Source organism: Narcine bancroftii, chromosome 6, assembly GCF_036971445.1.
Source record: "Narcine bancroftii isolate sNarBan1 chromosome 6, sNarBan1.hap1, whole genome shotgun sequence".
Classification (NCBI taxonomy): Eukaryota; Metazoa; Chordata; class Chondrichthyes; order Torpediniformes; family Narcinidae; genus Narcine; species Narcine bancroftii.
The window spans coordinates 112,686,121-112,703,544 of NC_091474.1; positions in this window are offsets into that span (position 1 = coordinate 112,686,121).

Sequence of the window (17,424 nt, forward strand, 5' to 3'; positions counted from 1 at the left end):
CCGCCTCTGATTCCCCGCCTCTGATTCCCTGCCACTGATTCCCTGCCCCTGATTCCCCACCTCTGATTCCCCACATCTGATTCCCTGCCTCTGTTTCCCCGCCTCTGATTCCCCGCCTCTGATTCCCCATATCTGATTCCCTGCCTCTGATTCCCCAACTCTGATTCCCCGCCTCTGATTCCCCAGCTCTGAATCCCCGCCTCTGATTCCCCGCGTCTGATTCCCTGCCTCTGATTCCCCGCCTTGATTCCCCATCTCTGATTCACAACCTCTGATTCCCCACCTCTGATTCCCTATATTTGATTCCCCGCCTCTGTTTCCCCGCCTCTGATTCCCCGCCTCTGATTCCCCATATCTGATTCCCCGCCTCTGATTGCCCACCTCTGATACCCAGCCTCTGATTCGCCAGCTCTGATTCCCCGCCTCTGATTCCCCGCATCTGATTCCCTGCCTCTGATTCCCCGCCTCTGATTCCCCATCTCTGATTCACCGCCTTTGATTCGCCACCTCTGATTCCCCATATCTGATTCCCCACCTCTGATTCCCGGCCTCTTATTCCCAGCATCTGATTCCCGGCCTCTGATTCCCGGCCTCTGATTCCCCGATTCTGATTCTGATTCCCTGCCTCTTATTCCCCATCTCTGATTCCGCACATCTGATTCCCTGCCTCTGATTCCCCACCTCTGATTCCCCATATCTGATTCCCCGCCTCTGTTTCCCTGCCTCTGATTCCCGGCCTCTTATTCCCAGCATCTGATTCCCGGCCTCTGATTCCCGGCCTCTGATTCCCCGCTTCTGATTCTGATTCCCTGCCTCTTATTCCCCATCTCTGATTCTGCACATCTGATTCCCTGCCTCTGATTCCCCACCTCTGATTCCCCATATCTGATTCCCCGCCTCTGTTTCCCCGCCTCTGATTCCCCGCCTCTGTTTCCCTATATCTAATTCCCCACCTCTGATGCCCCAACTCTGATTCCCCGCCTCTGATTCCCTGCATCCGATTCCCCATATCTGATTCCCCGCCTCTGTTTCACCGCCTCTGATTCCCCGCCTCTGTTTCCCCATATCTGATTCCCGCCTCTGATTCCCAACTATGAATCCCCTCCTCTGATTCCCCAGCTCTGATTCCCTGCCTCTGATTCCCCGCGTTCTATTCCCTGCCTCTGATTCCCCGCCTGTGATTCCCCATCACTGATTCACCACCTCTGATTCCCTGCCTCAGATTCCCCAGCTCTGATTCCCCGCCTTTGATTCCCCCCGTCTGATTCCCAGCCTCTGAATCCCCGTGTCTGATTTCCTGCCTCTGATTCCCCGCCTCTGATTCCCCATCTCTGATTCACCTCCTCTGATTCCCCACCTCTGATTCCCCCTCTCTGATTCCGCACATCCAATTCCCTGCCTCTGATTCCCCAACTCTGATTCCCCACCTCTGGTTCCCCAGCTCTGATTCCCCGCCTCAGATTCCCCGCATCTGATTCCCTGCCTCTGATTCCCCGCCTCTGATTCCCTGCCTCTGATTCCCCATATCTGATTCCCCGCCTCTGATTCCCCAACTCTGATTCCCCGCTTCTGATTCCCCAGCTCTGAATCCCCGCCTCTGATTCCCCGCGTCTGATTCCCTGCCTCTGATTCCCCGCCTCTGATTCACCATCTGTGATTCACAACCTCTGATGCCCCACCTCTGATTCCCCATATCTGATTCCCTGCCTCTGTTTCCCCGCCTCTGATTCCCCACCTCTGTTTCCCCATATCTGATTCCCCACCTCTGATTCCCCAACTCTAATACCCCGCCTCTGATTCCCCAGCTCTGATTCCCCGCCTCTGATTCCCCGCATCTGATTCCCAGCATCTGATTCCGGCCTCTGATTCCCGGCCTCTGATTCCCTGCTTCTGATTCTGATTCCCTGCCTCTGATTCCCCATCTCTGATTCCGCACATCTGATTCCCTGCCTCTGATTCCCCACCTCTGATTCCCCATATCTGATTCCCCGCCTCTGTTTCCCCACCTCTGATTCCCCGCCTCTGTTTCCCAATATCTAAGTCCCCACCTCTGATTCCCCAAATCTGATTCCCCACCTCTGATTCCCCGCCTCTGTTTCCCCGCCTCTGATTCCCTGCCACTGATTCCCTGCCCCTGATACCCCACCTCTGATTCCCCATATCTGATTCCCTGCCTCTGTTTCCCCGCCTCTGATTCCCCGCCTCTGATTCCCCATATCTGATTCCCCGCCTCTGATCCCCCAACTCTGATTCCCCGCCTCTGATTCCCCAGCTCTGAATCCCCACCTCTGATTCCCCGCGTCTGTTTCCCCGCCTCTGATTCCCCGCCTCTAAGTCCCCGACTCTGATTCCCCAACTCTGATTCCCCACCTCTGATTCCCCAGCTCTGATTCCCCGCCTCTGATTCCCCGCATCTGATTCCCTGCATCTGATTCCCAGCCTCTGATTCCCTGCCTCTGATTCCCAACCTCTGATTCCCCACCTCTGATTCCCCATATCTGATTCCCCGCCTCTGTTTCCCCGCCTCTGATTCCCCGCCTCTGTTTCCCCATATCTGATTCCCGGCCTCTGATTCTCCGCCTCTGATTCCCCGCCTCTGATTCCCTGCCTCTGATTCCCCATCTCCGATTCCGCACATCGGATTCCCTGCCTCTGATTCCCCGCCTCTGATTCCCCGCCTCTGATTCCCTGCTTCTGATTCCCAACCCCTGATTCCCCACCTCTGATTCCCCATATCTGATTCCCCGCCTCTGTTTCCCCGCCTCTGATTCCCCGCCTCTGATTCCCCAACTCTGAATCCCCGCCTCTGATTCCCCAGCTCTGATTCCCCGCCTCTGATTCCCCGCATCTGATTCCCTGCCTCTGATTCCCCGCCTCTGATTCCAGGCCTCTGATACCCAGCATCTGATTCCGGCCTCTGATTCCCGGCCTCTGATTCCCTGCTTCTGATTCTGATTCCCTGCCTCTGATTCCCCATCTCTGATTCCGCACATCTGATTCCTTGCCTCTGATTCCCCACCTCTGATTCCCCATATCTGATTCCCCGCCTGGGTTTCCCCGCCTCTGATTCCCCGCCTCTGTTTCCCAATATCTAAGTCCCCGCCTCTGATTCACCAAATCTGATTCCCCACCTCTGATTCCCCAGCTCTGATCCCCGCCTCTGATTCCCCGCATCTGATTCCCTGCATCTGATTCCAAGCCTCTGATTCCCTGCCTCTGATTCCCAACCTCTGATTCCCCACATCTGATTCCCCATATCTGATTCCCCGCCTCTGTTTCCCCGCCTCGGATTCCCCGCCTCTGTTTCCCCATATCTGATTCCCGGCCTCTGATTCCCCGCCTCTGATTCCTTGCCTCTGATTCCCTTCCTCTGATTCCCCATCTCCGATTCCGCACATCTGATTCCCTTCCTCTGATTCCCCGCCTCTGATTTTCCGCCTCTGATTCCCTGCCTCTGATTCCCAACCTCGGATTCCCCGCCTCTGATTCCCCATATCTGATTCCCCGCCTCTGTTTCCCCGCCTCTGATTCCCCGCCTCTGATTCCCAACTCTGATTCCCCGCCTCTGATTCCCCAGCTCTGATTCCCCGTGTTTGATTCCCTGCCTCTGATTCCCTGCCCTGATTCCCCATCTCTGTTTCACCGCCTTTGATTCGCCACCTCTGATTCCCCATATCTGATTCCCCGCCTCTGTTTCCCCGACTCTGATTCCCTGCCTCTGATTCCCAACCTCTGATTCCACACCTCTGATTCCCCATATCTGATTCCCCGCCTCTATTTCCCCATATCTGATTCCCCGCCTCTGATTCCCCAACTCTGATTCCCCGCCTCTGATTCCCCAGCTCTGATTCCCCGACTCTGATTCCCGGCATCCGATTCCCTGCCTCTGATTCCCCGCCTCTGATTCCCCATCTCTGATTCCCCGCCTCTGATTCCCCGTGTCTGATTCCCTGCCTTTGATTCCCCGCCTCTGATTCCCCGCCTCTGATTCCCTGCCACTGATTCCCTGCCCCTGATTCCCCACCTCTGATTCCCCACATCTGATTCCCCGCCTCTGTTTCCCCGCCTCTGATTCCCCGCCTCTGATTCCCCATATCTGATTCCCTGCCTCTGATTCCCCAACTCTGATTCCCCGCCTCTGATTCCCCAGCTCTGAATCCCCGCCTCTGATTCCCCGCGTCTGATTCCCTGCCTCTGATTCCCCGCCTTGATTCCCCATCTCTGATTCACAACCTCTGATTCCCCACCTCTGATTCCCTATATTTGATTCCCCGCCTCTGTTTCCCCGCCTCTGATTCCCCGCCTCTGATTCCCCATATCTGATTCCCCGCCTCTGATTGCCCACCTCTGATTCCCAGCCTCTGATTCGCCAGCTCTGATTCCCCGCCTCTGATTCCCCGCATCTGATTCCCTGCCTCTGATTCCCCGCCTCTGATTCCCCATCTCTGATTCACCGCCTTTGATTCGCCACCTCTGATTCCCCATATCTGATTCCCCACCTCTGATTCCCGGCCTCTTATTCCCAGCATCTGATTCCCGGCCTCTGATTCCCGGCCTCTGATTCCCCGATTCTGATTCTGATTCCCTGCCTCTTATTCCCCATCTCTGATTCCGCACATCTGATTCCCTGCCTCTGATTCCCCACCTCTGATTCCCCATATCTGATTCCCCGCCTCTGTTTCCCTGCCTCTGATTCCCGGCCTCTTATTCCCAGCATCTGATTCCCGGCCTCTGATTCCCGGCCTCTGATTCCCCGCTTCTGATTCTGATTCCCTGCCTCTTATTCCCCATCTCTGATTCTGCACATCTGATTCCCTGCCTCTGATTCCCCACCTCTGATTCCCCATATCTGATTCCCCGCCTCTGTTTCCCCGCCTCTGATTCCCCGCCTCTGTTTCCCTATATCTAATTCCCCACCTCTGATGCCCCAACTCTGATTCCCCGCCTCTGATTCCCTGCATCCGATTCCCCATATCTGATTCCCCGCCTCTGTTTCACCGCCTCTGATTCCCCGCCTCTGTTTCCCCATATCTGATTCCCGCCTCTGATTCCCAACTATGAATCCCCTCCTCTGATTCCCCAGCTCTGATTCCCTGCCTCTGATTCCCCGCGTTCTATTCCCTGCCTCTGATTCCCCGCCTGTGATTCCCCATCACTGATTCACCACCTCTGATTCCCTGCCTCAGATTCCCCAGCTCTGATTCCCCGCCTTTGATTCCCCCCGTCTGATTCCCAGCCTCTGAATCCCCGTGTCTGATTTCCTGCCTCTGATTCCCCGCCTCTGATTCCCCATCTCTGATTCACCTCCTCTGATTCCCCACCTCTGATTCCCCCTCTCTGATTCCGCACATCCAATTCCCTGCCTCTGATTCCCCAACTCTGATTCCCCACCTCTGGTTCCCCAGCTCTGATTCCCCGCCTCAGATTCCCCGCATCTGATTCCCTGCCTCTGATTCCCCGCCTCTGATTCCCTGCCTCTGATTCCCCATATCTGATTCCCCGCCTCTGATTCCCCAACTCTGATTCCCCGCTTCTGATTCCCCAGCTCTGAATCCCCGCCTCTGATTCCCCGCGTCTGATTCCCTGCCTCTGATTCCCCGCCTCTGATTCACCATCTGTGATTCACAACCTCTGATGCCCCACCTCTGATTCCCCATATCTGATTCCCTGCCTCTGTTTCCCCGCCTCTGATTCCCCACCTCTGTTTCCCCATATCTGATTCCCCACCTCTGATTCCCCAACTCTAATACCCCGCCTCTGATTCCCCAGCTCTGATTCCCCGCCTCTGATTCCCCGCATCTGATTCCCAGCATCTGATTCCGGCCTCTGATTCCCGGCCTCTGATTCCCTGCTTCTGATTCTGATTCCCTGCCTCTGATTCCCCATCTCTGATTCCGCACATCTGATTCCCTGCCTCTGATTCCCCACCTCTGATTCCCCATATCTGATTCCCCGCCTCTGTTTCCCCACCTCTGATTCCCCGCCTCTGTTTCCCAATATCTAAGTCCCCACCTCTGATTCCCCAAATCTGATTCCCCACCTCTGATTCCCCGCCTCTGTTTCCCCGCCTCTGATTCCCTGCCACTGATTCCCTGCCCCTGATACCCCACCTCTGATTCCCCATATCTGATTCCCTGCCTCTGTTTCCCCGCCTCTGATTCCCCGCCTCTGATTCCCCATATCTGATTCCCCGCCTCTGATCCCCCAACTCTGATTCCCCGCCTCTGATTCCCCAGCTCTGAATCCCCGCCTCTGATTCCCCGCGTCTGTTTCCCCGCCTCTGATTCCCCGCCTCTAAGTCCCCGACTCTGATTCCCCAACTCTGATTCCCCACCTCTGATTCCCCAGCTCTGATTCCCCGCCTCTGATTCCCCGCATCTGATTCCCTGCATCTGATTCCCAGCCTCTGATTCCCTGCCTCTGATTCCCAACCTCTGATTCCCCACCTCTGATTCCCCATATCTGATTCCCCGCCTCTGTTTCCCCGCCTCTGATTCCCCGCCTCTGTTTCCCCATATCTGATTCCCGGCCTCTGATTCTCCGCCTCTGATTCCCCGCCTCTGATTCCCTGCCTCTGATTCCCCATCTCCGATTCCGCACATCGGATTCCCTGCCTCTGATTCCCCGCCTCTGATTCCCCGCCTCTGATTCCCTGCTTCTGATTCCCAACCTCTGATTCCCCACCTCTGATTCCCCATATCTGATTCCCCGCCTCTGTTTCCCCGCCTCTGATTCCCCGCCTCTGATTCCCCAACTCTGAATCCCCGCCTCTGATTCCCCAGCTCTGATTCCCCGCCTCTGATTCCCCGCATCTGATTCCCTGCCTCTGATTCCCCGCCTCTGATTCCAGGCCTCTGATTCCCAGCATCTGATTCCGGCCTCTGATTCCCGGCCTCTGATTCCCTGCTTCTGATTCTGATTCCCTGCCTCTGATTCCCCATCTCTGATTCCGCACATCTGATTCCTAGCCTCTGATTCCCCACCTCTGATTCCCCATATCTGATTCCCCGCCTGGGTTTCCCCGCCTCTGATTCCCCGCCTCTGTTTCCCAATATCTAAGTCCCCGCCTCTGATTCCCCAAATCTGATTTCCCACCTCTGATTCCCCAGCTCTGATTCCCCGCCTCTGATTCCCCGCATCTGATTCCCTGTATCTGATTCCAAGCCTCTGATTCCCTGCCTCTGATTCCCAACTGACTCCCCACCTCTGATTCCCCATATCTGATTCCCCGCCTCTGTTTCCCCGCCTCGGATTCCCCGCCTCTGTTTCCCCATATCTGATTCCCGGCCTCTGATTCCCCGCCTCTGATTCCCTGCCTCTGATTCCCTGCCTCTGATTCCCCATCTCCGATTCCGCACATCTGATTCCCTTCCTCTGATTCCCCGCCTCTGATTTTCCGCCTCTGATTCCCTGCCTCTGATTCCCAACCTCGGATTCCCCGCCTCTGATTCCCCATATCTGATTCCCCGCCTCTGTTTCCCCGCCTCTGATTCCCCGCCTCTGATTCCCAACTCTGATTCCCCGCCTCTGATTCCCCAGCTCTGATTCCCCGTGTTTGATTCCCTGCCTCTGATTCCCTGCCCTGATTCCCCATCTCTGTTTCACCGCCTTTGATTCACCACCTCTGATTCCCCATATCTGATTCCCCGCCTCTGTTTCCCCGACTCTGATTCCCTGCCTCTGATTCCCAACCTCTGATTCCACACCTCTGATTCCCCATATCTGATTCCCCGCCTCTATTTCCCCATATCTGATTCCCCGCCTCTGATTCCCCAACTCTGATTCCCCGCCTCTGATTCCCCAGCTCTGATTCCCCGACTCTGATTCCCGGCATCCGATTCCCTGCCTCTGATTCCCCGCCTCTGATTCCCCATCTCTGATTCCCCGCCTCTGATTCCCCGTGTCTGATTCCCTGCCTTTGATTCCCCGCCTCTGATTCCCCGCCTCTGATTCCCTGCCACTGATTCCCTGCCCCTGATTCCCCACCTCTGATTCCCCACATCTGATTCCCCGCCTCTGTTTCCCCGCCTCTGATTCCCCGCCTCTGATTCCCCATATCTGATTCCCTGCCTCTGATTCCCCAACTCTGATTCCCCGCCTCTGATTCCCCAGCTCTGAATCCCCGCCTCTGATTCCCCGCGTCTGATTCCCTGCCTCTGATTCCCCGCCTTGATTCCCCATCTCTGATTCACAACCTCTGATTCCCCACCTCTGATTCCCTATATTTGATTCCCCGCCTCTGTTTCCCCGCCTCTGATTCCCCGCCTCTGATTCCCCATATCTGATTCCCCGCCTCTGATTGCCCACCTCTGATTCCCAGCCTCTGATTCGCCAGCTCTGATTCCCCGCCTCTGATTCCCCGCATCTGATTCCCTGCCTCTGATTCCCCGCCTCTGATTCCCCATCTCTGATTCACCGCCTTTGATTCGCCACCTCTGATTCCCCATATCTGATTCCCCACCTCTGATTCCCGGCCTCTTATTCCCAATATCTGATTCCCGGCCTCTGATTCCCGGCCTCTGATTCCCCGCTTCTGATTCTGATTCCCTGCCTCTTATTCCCCATCTCTGATTCCGCACATCTGATTCCCTGCCTCTGATTCCCCACCTCTGATTCCCCATATCTAATTCCCCGCCTCTGTTTCCCCGCCTCTGATTCCCGGCCTCTTATTCCCAGCATCTGATTCCCGGCCTCTGATTCCCGGCCTCTGATTCCCCGCTTCTGATTCCCGGCCTCTTATTCCCAGCATCTGATTCCCGGCCTCTGATTCCCGGCCTCTGATTCCCCGCTTCTGATTCTGATTCCCTGCCTCTTATTCCCCATCTCTGATTCCGCACATCTGATTCCCTGCCTCTGATTCCCCACCTCTGATTCCCCATATCTGATTCCCCGCCTCTGTTTCCCCGCCTCTGATTCCCCGCCTCTGTTTCCCTATATCTAATTCCCCACCTCTGATGCCCCAACTCTGATTCCCCGCCTCTGATTCCCCAGCTCTGATTCCCCGCCTCTGATTCCCTGCATCCGATTCCCCATATCTGATTCCCCGCCTCTGTTTCCCCGCCTCTGATTCCCCGCCTCTGTTTCCCCATATCTGATTCCCGCCTCTGATTCCCAACTATGAATCCCCTCCTCTGATTCCCCAGCTCTGATTCCCTGCCTCTGATTCCCCGCGTTCTATTCCCTGCCTCTGATTCCCCGCCTGTGATTCCCCATCACTGATTCACCACCTCTGATTCCCTACCTCTGATTCCCCATATCTAATTCCCCGCCTCTGTTTGCCCGCCTCTGATTCCCCGCCTCTGTTTCCCCATATCTGATTCCACGCCTCTGAATCCCCAACTCTGATTCCCTGCCTCAGATTCCCCAGCTCTGATTCCCCGCCTTTGATTCCCCCCGTCTGATTCCCAGCCTCTGAATCCCCGTGTCTGATTTCCTGCCTCTGATTCCCCGCCTCTGATTCCCCATCTCTGATTCACCTCCTCTGATTCCCCACCTCTGATTCCCCCTCTCTGATTCCGCACATCCAATTCCCTGACTCTGATTCCCCAACTCTGATTCCCCACCTCTGGTTCCCCAGCTCTGATTCCCCGCCTCAGATTCCCCGCGTCTGATTCCCTGCCTCTGATTCCCCACCTCTGATTCCCTGCCTCTGATTCCCCATATCTGATTCCCCGCCTCTGATTCCCCAACTCTGATTCCCCGCTTCTGATTCCCCAGCTCTGAATCCCCGCCTCTGATTCCCCGCGTCTGATTCCCTGCCTCTGATTCCCCGCCTCTGATTCCCCATCTGTGATTCACAACCTCTGATGCCCCACCTCTGATTCCCCATATCTGATTCCCTGCCTCTGTTTCCCCGCCTCTGATTCCCCACCTCTGTTTCCCCATATCTGATTCCCCACCTCTGATTCCCCAACTCTAATACCCCGCCTCTGATTCCCCAGCTCTGATTCCCCGCCTCTGATTCCCCGCATCTGATTCCCAGCATCTGATTCCGGCCTCTGATTCCCGGCCTCTGATTCCCTGCTTCTGATTCTGATTCCCTGCCTCTGATTCCCCATCTCTGATTCCGCACATCTGATTCCCTGCCTCTGATTCCCCACCTCTGATTCCCCATATCTGATTCCCCGCCTCTGTTTCCCGACCTCTGATTCCCCGCCTCTGTTTCCCAATATCTAAGTCCCCACCTGTGATTCCCCAAATCTGATTCCCCACCTCTGATTCCCCAGCTCTGATTCCCCGCCTCTGATTCCCCGCATCTGATACCCTGCATCTGATTCCAATCCTCTGATTCCCTGCCTCTGATTCCCAACCTCTGATTCCCCACCTCTGATTCCCCATATCTGATTCCCCGCCTCTGTTTCCCCGCCTCGGATTCCCCGCCTCTGTTTCCCCACATCTGATTCCCGGCCTCTGATTCCCCGCCTCTGATTCCCCATATCTGATTCCCTGCCTCTGATTCCCCAACTCTGATTCCCCGCCTCTGATTCCCCAGCTCTGAATCCCCGCCTCTGATTCCCCGCGTCTGATTCCCTGCCTCTGATTCCCCGCCTTGATTCCCCATCTCTTATTCACAACCTCTGATTCCCCACCTCTGATTCCCTATATTTGATTCCCCGCCTCTGTTTCCCCGCCTCTGATTCCCCGCCTCTGATTCCCCATATCTGATTCCCCGCCTCTGATTGCCCACCTCTGATTCCCAGCCTCTGATTCGCCAGCTCTGATTCCCCGCCTCTGATTCCTCGCATCTGATTCCCTGCCTCTGATTCCCCGCCTCTGATTCCCCATCTCTGATTCACCACCTTTGATTCGCCACCTCTGATTCCCCATATCTGATTCCCCGCCTCTGTTTCCCCGCCTCTGATTCCCCGCCTCTGATTCTCCATATCTCATTCCCCGCCTCTGAATCCCCATCTCTGATTCCCGGACTCTGATTCCCCTCCTCTGATTCCCGGCCTCTTATTCCCAGCAGCTGATTCCCGGCCTCTGATTCCCGGCCTCTGATTCCCCGCTTCTGATTCCCTGCCTCTGATTCCCCATCTCTGATTCCGCACATCTGATTCCCTGCCTCTGATTCCTCACCTCTGATTCCCCATATCTGATTCCCCGCCTCTGTTTCCCCGCCTCTGATTCCCCGCCTCTGTTTCCCTATATCTAATTCCCCACCTCTGATGCCCCAACTCTGATTCCCCTCCTCTGATTCCCGGCCTCTTATTCCCAGCATCTGATTCCCGGCCTCTGATTCCCGGCCTCTGATTCCCCGCTTCTGATTCCCTGCCTCTGATTCCCCATCTCTGATTCCGCACATCTGATTCCCTGCCTCTGTTTCCCCGCCTCTGATTCCCCGCCTCTGATTCTCCATATCTCATTCCCCGCCTCTGAATCCCCATATCTGATTCCCGGACTCTGATTCCCCTCCTCTGATTCCCGGCCTCTTATTCCCAGCATCTGATTCCCGGCCTCTGATTCCCGGCCTCTGATTCCCCGCTTCTGATTCCCTGCCTCTGATTCCCCATCTCTGATTCCGCACATCTGATTCCCTGCCTCTGATTCCCCACCTCTGATTCCCCATATCTGATTCCCCGCCTCTGTTTCCCCGCCTCTGATTCCCCGCCTCTGTTTCCCTATATCTAATTCCCCACCTCTGATGCCCCAACTCTGATTCCCCACCTCTGATTCCCCAGCTCTGATTCCCCGCCTCTGATTCCCTGCATCCGATTCCCCATATCTGATTCCCCGCCTCTGTTTCCCCGCCTCTGATTCCCCGCCTCTGTTTCCCCATATCTGATTCCCGCCTCTGATTCCCAACTATGATTCCCCGCCTCTGATTCCCCAGCTCTGATTCCCTGCCTCTGATTCCCCACGTTCTATTCCCTGCCTCTGATTCCCCGCCTGTGATTCCCCATCACTGATTCACCACCTCTGATTCCCTACCTCTGATTCCCCATATCTAATTCCCCGCCTCTGTTTGCCCGCCTCTGATTCCCCGCCTCTGTTTCCCCATATCTGATTCCCCGCCTCTGAATCCCCAACTCTGATTCCCTGCCTCAGATTCCCCAGCTCTGATTCCCCGCCTTTGATTCCCCCCATCTGATTCCCAGCCTCTGAATCCCCGTGTCTGATTTCCTGCCTCTGATTCCCCGCCTCTGATTCCCCATCTCTGATTCACCGCCTCTGATTCCCCACCTCTGATTCCCATTCTCTGATTCCGCACATCCAATTCCCTGCCTCTGATTCCCCAACTCTGATTCCCCACCTCTGATTCCCCAGCTCTGATTCCCCGCCTCAGATTCCCCGCGTCTGATTCCCTGCCTCTGATTCCCCGCCTCTGATTCCCTGCCTCTGATTCCCCATATCTGATTCCCCGCCTCTGATTCCCCAACTCTGATTCCCCGCTTCTGATTCCCCAGCTCTGAATCCCCGCCTCTGATTCCCCGCGTCTGATTCCCTGCCTCTGATTCCCCGCCTCTGATTCCCCATCTGTGATTCACAACCTCTGATGCCCCACCTCTGATTCCCCATATCTGATTCCCCGCCTCTGTTTCCCCGCCTCTGATTCCCCGCCTCTGATTCCCCATATCTGATTCCCCGCCTCTGATTGCCCACCTCTGATTCCCCGCGTCTGATACCCTGCCTCTGATTACCCTGCCTCTGATTCCCCACCTCTGATTCCCCATATCTGATTCCCCACCTCTGATTCCCCGCCTCTGATTCCCCATATCTGATTCCCTGCCTCTGTTTCCCCGCCTCTGATTTCCTACCTCTGTTTCCCCATATCTGATTCCCCGCCTCTGATTCCCCAACTCTAATACCCCGCCTCTGATTCCCCAGCTCTGATTCCCCGCCTCTGATTCCCCGCATCTGAATCCCTGCCTCTGATTCCCCGCCTCTGATTCCAGGCCTCTGATTCCCATCATCTGATTCCGGCCTCTGATTCCCGGCCTCTGATTCCCTGCTTCTGATTCTGATTCCCTGCCTCTTATTCCCCGCCTTGATTCCCCATCTCTTATTCACAACCTCTGATTCCCCACCTCTGATTCCCTATATTTGATTCCCCGCCTCTGTTTCCCCGCCTCTGATTCCCCGCCTCTGATTCCCCATATCTGATTCCCCGCCTCTGATTGCCCACCTCTGATTCCCAGCCTCTGATTCGCCAGCTCTGATTCCCCGCCTCTGATTCCCCGCATCTGATTCCCTGCCTCTGATTCCCCGCCTCTGATTCCCCATCTCTGATTCACCACCTTTGATTCGCCACCTCTGATTCCCCATATCTGATTCCCCGCCTCTGTTTCCCCGCCTCTGATTCCCCGCCTCTGATTCTCCATATCTCATTCCCCGCCTCTGAATCCCCATCTCTGATTCCCGGACTCTGATTCCCCTCCTCTGATTCCCGGCCTCTTATTCCCAGCAGCTGATTCCCGGCCTCTGATTCCCGGCCTCTGATTCCCCGCTTCTGATTCCCTGCCTCTGATTCCCCATCTCTGATTCCGCACATCTGATTCCCTGCCTCTGATTCCCCACCTCTGATTCCCCATATCTGATTCCCCGCCTCTGTTTCCCCGCCTCTGATTCCCCGCCTCTGTTTCCCTATATCTAATTCCCCACCTCTGATGCCCCAACTCTGATTCCCCTCCTCTGATTCCCGGCCTCTTATTCCCAGCATCTGATTCCCGGCCTCTGATTCCCGGCCTCTGATTCCCCGCTTCTGATTCCCTGCCTCTGATTCCCCATCTCTGATTCCGCACATCTGATTCCCTGCCTCTGTTTCCCCGCCTCTGATTCCCCGCCTCTGATTCTCCATATCTCATTCCCCGCCTCTGAATCCCCATCTCTGATTCCCGGACTCTGATTCCCCTCCTCTGATTCCCGGCCTCTTATTCCCAGCATCTGATTCCCGGCCTCTGATTCCCGGCCTCTGATTCCCCGCTTCTGATTCCCTGCCTCTGATTCCCCATCTCTGATTCCGCACATCTGATTCCCTGCCTCTGATTCCCCACCTCTGATTCCCCATATCTGATTCCCCGCCTCTGTTTCCCCGCCTCTGATTCCCCGCCTCTGTTTCCCTATATCTAATTCCCCACCTCTGATGCCCCAACTCTGATTCCCCACCTCTGATTCCCCAGCTCTGATTCCCCGCCTCTGATTCCCTGCATCCGATTCCCCATATCTGATTCCCCGCCTCTGTTTCCCCGCCTCTGATTCCCCGCCTCTGTTTCCCCATATCTGATTCCCGCCTCTGATTCCCAACTATGATTCCCCGCCTCTGATTCCCCAGCTCTGATTCCCTGCCTCTGATTCCCCGCGTTCTATTCCCTGCCTCTGATTCCCCGCCTGTGATTCCCCATCACTGATTCACCACCTCTGATTCCCTACCTCTGATTCCCCATATCTAATTCCCCGCCTCTGTTTGCCCGCCTCTGATTCCCCGCCTCTGTTTCCCCATATCTGATTCCCCGCCTCTGAATCCCCAACTCTGATTCCCTGCCTCAGATTCCCCAGCTCTGATTCCCCGCCTTTGATTCCCCCCGACTGATTCCCAGCCTCTGAATCCCCGTGTCTGATTTCCTGCCTCTGATTCCCCGCCTCTGATTCCCCATCTCTGATTCACCGCCTCTGATTCCCCACCTCTGATTCCCATTCTCTGATTCCGCACATCCAATTCCCTGCCTCTGATTCCCCAACTCTGATTCCCCACCTCTGATTCCCCAGCTCTGATTCCCCGCCTCAGATTCCCCGCGTCTGATTCCCTGCCTCTGATTCCCCGCCTCTGATTCCCTGCCTCTGATTCCCCATATCTGATTCCCCGCCTCTGATTCCCCAACTCTGATTCCCCGCTTCTGATTCCCCAGCTCTGAATCCCCGCCTCTGATTCCCCGCGTCTGATTCCCTGCCTCTGATTCCCCGCCTCTGATTCCCCATCTGTGATTCACAACCTCTGATGCCCCACCTCTGATTCCCCATATCTGATTCCCCGCCTCTGTTTCCCCGCCTCTGATTCCCCGCCTCTGATTCCCCATATCTGATTCCCCGCCTCTGATTGCCCACCTCTGATTCCCCGCGTCTGATACCCTGCCTCTGATTACCCTGCCTCTGATTCCCCACCTCTGATTCCCCATATCTGATTCCCCACCTCTGATTCCCCGCCTCTGATTCCCCATATCTGATTCCCTGCCTCTGTTTCCCCGCCTCTGATTTCCTACCTCTGTTTCCCCATATCTGATTCCCCGCCTCTGATTCCCCAACTCTAATACCCCGCCTCTGATTCCCCAGCTCTGATTCCCCGCCTCTGATTCCCCGCATCTGAATCCCTGCCTCTGATTCCCCGCCTCTGATTCCAGGCCTCTGATTCCCATCATCTGATTCCGGCCTCTGATTCCCTGCCTCTGATTCCCCATCTCTGATTCCGCACATCTGATTCCCTGCCTCTGATTCCCCACCTCTGATTCCCCATATCTGATTCCCCGCCTCTGTTTCCCCGCCTCTGATTCCCCGCCTCTGTTTCCCAATATCTAAGTCCCCACCTCTGATTCCCCAAATCTGATTCCCCACCTCTGATTCCCCAGCTCTGATTCCCCGCCTCTGATTCCCCGCATCTGATTCCCTGCATCTGATTCCAAGCCTCTGATTCCCTGCCTCTGATTCCCAACCTCTGATTCCCCACCTCTGATTCCCCATATCTGATTCCCCGCCTCTGTTTCCCCGCCTCGGATTCCCCGCCTCAGTTTCCCCATATCTGATTCCCGGCCTCTGATTCCCCGCCTCTGATTCCCCGCCTCTGATTCCCTGCCTCTGATTCCCCATCTCCGATTCCCTGCCTCTGATTCCCAACCTCTGATTCCCCACCTCTGATTCCCCATATCTGATTCCCCGCCTCTGTTTCCCCGCCTCTGATTCCCCGCCTCTGATTCCCAACTCTGATTCCCCGCCTCTGATTCCCCAGCTCTGATTCCCCGTGTTTGATTCCCTGCATCTGATTCCCTGCCCTGATTCCCCATCTCTGTTTCACCGCCTTTGATTTGCCACCTCTGATTCCACATATCTGATTCCCTGCCTCTGATTCCCCGCCTCTGATTCCAGGCCTCCGATTCCCATCATCTGATTCCGGCATCTGATTCCCGGCCTCTGATTCCCTGCTTCTGATTCTGATTCCCTGCCTCTGATTCCCCATCTCTAATTCCGCACATCTGATTCCCTGCCTCTGATTCCCCACCTCTGATTCCCCATATCTGATTCCCCGCCTCTGTTTCCCCGCCTCTGATTCCCCGCCTCTGTTTCCCAATATCTAAGTCCCCACCTCTGATTCCCCAAATCTGATTCCCCACCTCTGATTCCCCAGCTCTGATTCCCCGCCTCTGATTCCCCGCATCTGATTCCCTGCATCTGATTCCAAGCCTCTGATTCCCTGCCTCTGATTCCCAACATCTGATTCCCCACCGCTGATTCCCCATATCTGATTCCCCGCCTCTGTTTCGCCGCCTCGGATTCCCCGCCTCAGTTTCCCCATATCTGATTCCCGGCCTCTGATTCCCCGCCTCTGATTCCCCGCCTCTGATTCCCTGCCTCTGATTCCCCATCTCCGATTCCCTGCCTCTGATTCCCAACCTCTGATTCCCAACCTCTGATTCCCCATATCTGATTCCCCGCCTCTGTTTCCCCGCCTCTGATTCCCCGCCTCTGATTCCCAACTCTGATTCCCCGCCTCTGATTCCCCAGCTCTGATTCCCCGTGTTTGATTCCCTGCCTCTGATTCCCTGCCCTGATTCCCCATCTCTGTTTCACCGCCTTTGATTCGCCACCTCTGATTCCACATATCTGATTCCCCGCCTCTGTTTCCCCGACTCTGATTCCCTTCCTCTGATTCCCAACCTCTGATTCCCCGCCTCTGATTCCCCATCTCTGATTCCCCGCCTCTGATTCCCCGCCTCTGATTCCCTGACACTGAATCCCTGCCCCTGATTCCCCACCTCTGATTCCCCATATCTGATTCCCCGCCTCTGTTTCCCCGCCTCTGATTCCCCGCCTCTGATTCCCCATATCTGATTCCCTGCCTCTGATTCCCCAACTCTGATTCCCCGCCTCTGATTCCCCAGCTCTGAATCCCCGCCTCTGATTCCCCGTGTCTGATTCCCTGCCTCTGATTCCCCGCCTTGATTCCCCATCTCTGATTCACAACCTCTGATTCCCCACCTCTGATTCCCTATATTTGATTCCCCGCCTCTGTTTCCCCACCTCTGATTCCCCGCCTCTGATTCCCCATATCTGATTCCCCGCCTCTGATTGCCCACCTCTGATTCCCCGCCTCTGATTCGCCAGCTCTGATTCCCCGCCTCTGATTCCCCGCATCTGATTCCCTGCCTCTGATTCCCCGCCTCTGATTCCCCATCTCTGATTCACCGCCTTTGATTCGCCACCTCTGATTCCCCATAT